Source organism: Octopus bimaculoides, chromosome 18 (assembly GCF_001194135.2).
Source record: "Octopus bimaculoides isolate UCB-OBI-ISO-001 chromosome 18, ASM119413v2, whole genome shotgun sequence".
In the NCBI taxonomy this organism is placed as follows: Eukaryota; Metazoa; Mollusca; class Cephalopoda; order Octopoda; family Octopodidae; genus Octopus; species Octopus bimaculoides.
Window position 1 is genome coordinate 42,297,214 of NC_068998.1, and position 5,954 is coordinate 42,303,167.

Below are 5,954 nucleotides of genomic sequence, written 5' to 3' on the forward strand. Positions count from 1 at the left end.
TCGGTCCTTTCGGGGTCGATAAATTAAGTACCAGTTACGCACTGGGGCCGATCTAATCGACTGGCCCCCCCTCCCCCCAAATTTCAAGCCATGTGCGTAGATTAAAAAAAGAATATTATTATTATTATTGTCATTATTTTTATTTATTATTATTATTATTAAGGTGGTGAGCTGGCAGAAATGTCAGCACGCAAGGCAAAATGCTTAACAGTATTTTGTCTCTCTTCATGCTCTGGGTTCAAATTCCACCGAGGTTGACTTTGCCTTTCATCCTTTCGGGGTCGATAAATTAAGTACCAGTTGCTCACTGAAGGTCAGTGTAATTAACTAGTCTCCTCCCCACAAAATTTCAGATTTTGTACCTTTAGTAGAAAGGATTATCCTTATTAATTAAGGTGATGGTCTGGCAGAATTGTTAGAAGCTGGACCTGTGTTTGACTTCCACCAAAGTCAACTTTCATCCTTTTGGAGTCCATAAAACAAGTACCAGCTGTGAACTGGGGTTGATATAATCACAATCAACTCATTCCTTCCTCACACATATTTCAGGCCTTCTGCCTATTCTAGAAAAGATTTATATTACGATTATTATTATTATTATTACTACTACTGCTACAATAATTACCAAATCCTTTTTGGAGCCTAATTATTTCTGTTAGAATTCGATCAAAATACTTGGATTAATAATCAAATCATTTTATTAATTTGAATTTGGTTTCATTTGTAACTTTTTTGTTTTGTTTCCAACAAATTTTTTCTCTTATTTCAAAGCAAACAAAAAATAACGGAATGTAAAAAATGAATGAATAAATAAATGTTAAAAAATAAAATAAAATAAAATGATTAATGTTACATTTGTCTGTTTTATTAATAATTCTTGACTACTGTAACCCTTTAGCATTTAAACCGGGCTACATCCAGCCAAAATATTCTACCTGTTTTATGTTCAAGCCAGCCTCTTTCACCTACCCTGCCAATATCTTTCCAAAAATAAACAAACGTGGCTGTGTGGTAACAAGTTTATTTCCCAACCACATGGTTCTGAGGTTCAGTCCCACTGTGTGGCACCTTGGGCAGGTGTCTTTTACTATAGCCTCGGACTAACCAAAGCCTTCTGAGTGAATTTGGTAGCCGGAAACTGAAAGAAGCCTGTCGTATCTATATATATATCTATGTGTGAGTACCTTTGTGTTAGTTCCCCACCACTGCTTGACAACTGGTGTTTGTGTGTCTACATCACCCCCGTAACTTAGCAGTTCGGCAAAGGAATTGATGGAATGAGTACCAAACTTAAAAAACTTTACTCTTAATGTAGTTCTCAGGGAAATTTGGGGCGATACAGAATGTGACAAGGCTGACCCTTCAAATTACAAGTATTAATTGTTGCCAGCTGAGTGGACTAGAGTAACATAAAATAAAGTGTCTTGCCCAAGAACACAATGCACTGCTGGTTTTCAAACTCGCAATCTCATGATTGTGAGCTGAATGTCTTAACTACTAAGCCATGGGCCTCCACATTTGGCAGTAATCTGAATGTTAAAGGCCTTAAGAGCAGAATTGTGTTGAACAAATTGTCGAAACCTTGCTTGGAGTGGTATCCTCTACTTTCCATCTCCATTACTGGAAGAACTATTCTTGGTTTCCGTACATATTCTGAGCTGTAGGAGTGGCTGTGTTTTAAAAAGTTAGCTTCCCAACCACATGGTTCTGGGTTCAGTCCCAGGCTGACCAAAGCCTTCTGAATGTAATTGTAAGATGGAAACTGACAGAAACCTACCACACACACACTTACATATATATATACATGTAGATGTAGATATGTACACACATGTATGTATATATGCATATACTCACATATTATTTGTATTATATATATATATATATACATATATATATATCATCATTATCGTTTAACATCCCCCTTCCATGCTAGTATGGGTGGGACAGTTTCACAAGAGCCAGCCAGGCAGAAGCCTGCACCAGACTTCTGTGACTGTTTTGGTATGGGTTTTACAGCTGGATGCCTTTCCTAACACCAACCACCCAGCAGAGTGGACTTTGTGCTTTTTATGCGGCACAAGCACAGGTAAGGTCAGTTTTGGTAAGGTTTTAACAGCTGGATGCACTTCCGAACCCCAACCACTTTGCAGTGTGGACAGGGTGCTTTTAAGTGGTACCTGCACTGACAGGGTCACTAAGTACTTGCAAGAAAAAAAACAAAAAAACTTTCAAGCACTGTTTTTTAAGTGGCACTATCACCAGGTATTTCTAATTGGCACCATCAACAGTTTTCTTTAGGTGACACCATTACCAGTACTTTCTAAGTGGCATCAGTACTTTTTTAAATGGTACCATTCTGTAAACTACGAAACAAATGGTAGTCTGAGGAAGCAAGGTCGGGAGAAGAAGGTGGATGAGGAATTTTTTCCCAACCAAGCTCTTCGATCTTCTGTGATATGATCTTTGCAGTGTGGGGTCGTGCGTTGTCCTGATGAAACATCAATCCTTTTCGATTCATTAAAATGGATCTTTTTTTCCTTCAAAGCTTGGTTCAAACGCTCTAATTGCTGACAATAGACTTGCGCATTGATTGTTGCATTAGGTTGTAACAATTGAAAGTTAATTTATCTTTTGCAATCCCACCAGATAGAAAGACGTACCTCTTTCCCATGAAGTTACCTTCTCGGTTGTGGTTGAGCTTTTTCCCTTTTACCAAGCCATTGTTTATCACATTTAACATTTCGATAGAAGATCCATTTTTCGTCACTAGTCACAAGTCTATCCAAAAAGGGTGAAATGAGTTCGCGAGAATGGAGAGAAGAGCAGATGTCAACCCTCATTAATCACAACGAGTCCCTTTTTCTCCATTAAACTTTAAAAGAATAGATTAAAAAAAAACACTTTCAAGGGAAACAACTCTTACAGAAGGATACAAGGGAAGTAACTCTTAAAGTTGTTAACTAGTATTATTTAATCTTGATCGGATTGATTATTTTAAATTTGAATAGCCAAATTGGGCAAACAGGACAGAGATAAGGGATATAATGATTTAATTGTGATTCTGGTAATACGGGATATAATCCTTAGCTGTGCGTGGGCATAAACGTATTACACTCATCGCATACGAAATTAATGTCTACATAAGAGAATAATGTTCACACATAAAAATTAAGTTAACTAAGTTAATGAACTGATAATTATTATAGGTTTCAAATTTTGGCACACGGCCAGTAGTTTTTGCGGCGGTGGGTTTAGTCGATTACATCGATCCCAGTATTCGGCTGTTACTTATTTTATCGACCTCAAAAGGACGAAAGGCAAAGCTGACCACGGTGGAATTTGAACTCAGAACGTAAAGACGAGTGAAATGCCGCTAAGCATTTTGTCCGACGTGCCAACGATTCTGCCAGCACGTCACCTCCATTGTTAGTTATTAATTCAGAGCGCAGGCGACGAGCTAGTAGAATCGTTAGAGCGTCGAACAAAATGCAATGCGATGTTTCTTCCCACTCTTTACATTTTGCCTTTCATCTCGCCAGCGTTGAGTACATGGGATGATGTAATATACATGTTATACATGTAACCTCGTTTATCACTGATTTATCTATCTCTGATCCAGGATAACACGGAACGTTTAATTGTGATTCACGTTACTCTTATCACGGGTTGATCTGTGGTAACACGGATCGGCGATCCATTGAAGAGTCTGCTTGTACCTCGAAAACGTGCCCCAGGGACCACCCGCAATGCTCAGCTATCTAAACAGCAGTGACGATATGCTTGTGTTTACATCACCGTGCTGCGAGACAGCTTACTTTCCATATGAGTTTACGTACTCGCACCCATCATCATTGGACTAGTGAACAAAATAGTACGAAGGTGCCTGGTATAAATGACGGACGCGTGTCTTCTTTACAGGAAAAGGTACAAATGATCAAGAAAATAAATGAAGGTGGAAGCTTCACGACTGTGAGCCAGGTGTTTCGGTGTCAATTGATCTACCATTCATTCCATTTACAAAATACGTAGAAACGATTCATTTATCACTGGTATATTAATCTCTGAGTTTTTTCTGGAACCAAATTGCGTGATAAACCAGGGTAGATATAGTATGGATTTACTCAGCAATGTTTTAGCATTGACGGTGGTTATGGAATTTATGCGAGGGCATCGTCTGTGATTTTTCTGAATTCTTCATATTTGGTTGGTTATTCGGTTCTATGGCACACTCTGATTATTGAGTAAAGCTGTTGTCCGAAACGAGACTATAAGGCACAGGCGTTTTGGTGCTGGGGAAATTTCGTACCTGGGTTCTCATTCATAAGATATTTTTTTATGATGATGTTATTATTATTATTATTATTATTTAGGTCACTGCTGGGAATCGAACTCAGAATCTTGGGGTAGTAGCCCACGCTCTTAACCCCAAGATTCCGAGTTCGATTCCAGGTAGTGATCTGAATAACAACATGAAGGCTGGAGGGTATATCAGCCGAAACGTTGTGTTAACAGCAAACAAGATGAGGACAAATATCCGTCAAATGAAAATAATGTAAATAAGATACAGACAATATTGCATTAAAGTCGTAGGTGTTAATTAATTAAACTAAAGGAGTTAATAAGTAGGAGATTGATTCCCCGAGAACATATAGACGCAGACATAGATGTGTGGTTAAGATGCTCCCTTCGTCATCACGTGGTTTTGGGTTCAGTCCCACTACGCAACATCTTGGGCAAATATCTTCAACTATAGCCTCGGGTCGACCAATGCTTGTGAAAGAACTTTGCAGACGGAAATTCCGTGGGGACACATCGTTTATATATATATATATATGTATGTATGTATACAATTGCAGAAGAGCTATAAATAAATTACATAACGTGCCATGTATCTCCAAATCTCCAAGCTTCGAGATACTTGGTACTTCATATAGATCTGTCAATTTAATGTATCTTAAAGCATGAAACTTTTTTGTAGCTCTTTCGTAATTGTGTATATCAAACGATACTTATTTATCGCGGGATGGAATACTCTTTTGTTCGTCTTACCGATAATGGAGCTGTAATTACGCACACACACACACACAGAGATAGATAGATAATTAGATAGATAATTAGATAGATAGACATGCAATATGCGCGTGTATATGTTAGCGTTTGTGTTGGGGGTTGTCCCCTACCTCCACTTGAAAACCGGCGTAAGTTTGTTTACGTCCTCATTCGGTAATTGAGGCCGATAGAATAAGTACCATACTTAAAGTTTAAGAAAGTAACTACACAAAGACCTGAGGAATTATTTTAATGGCTACAGAACAAATTAAATCAGTGAATGACGTTTCATGTGAGACGACGACTCGTAAGTCGCAAGTAAGCAGCTGCATTAGAATTCTTCGACCAATTCCTGCAAGACTTTAAAATTCTTGGTGTACGGAAATAAAAATCAATAACGTATGTTTTATTTCATGAACAGTTTAAAGCGAGAAATAATGGTTTCTGTTTTAGGCTCCAGGATAACAATTTTGAGGGGAGGGTGCTTTCAAGGAATAATAATTCGTTCCAATTTTGGCGCTAGGCCAGTAATTTTGAGCGAAGGGGCTTGTCAAGGAATAATTCTTTCTAATTTTCGTACAAGTCTAGCAATTTTGAACGGAGGGGGCTTGTCAAAAAGTAATTGTTTCTAATTTTGGTACCAGGCTAATAATTTTGATGGGAGAGGCATGTCAAAAAATAATTCGTTCTAATTTTGGTACAAGGCCAGTGATTCTAAGGGGAGAGGCTTGTTAAAGAATAATTCGTTCTAATTTTGGTACAAGGCCGGAAATTTTGAGAGGAGGGGCTTGTCAAAAATCAATTTTAAAATTTTGGTACCAGGCCAGTTATTGGGAGGGGAAGGGCTTGTCAAGGAATAATTCGTTCTAATTTTGGCACACGGCAAGTAATAGATCGGAAGAGCG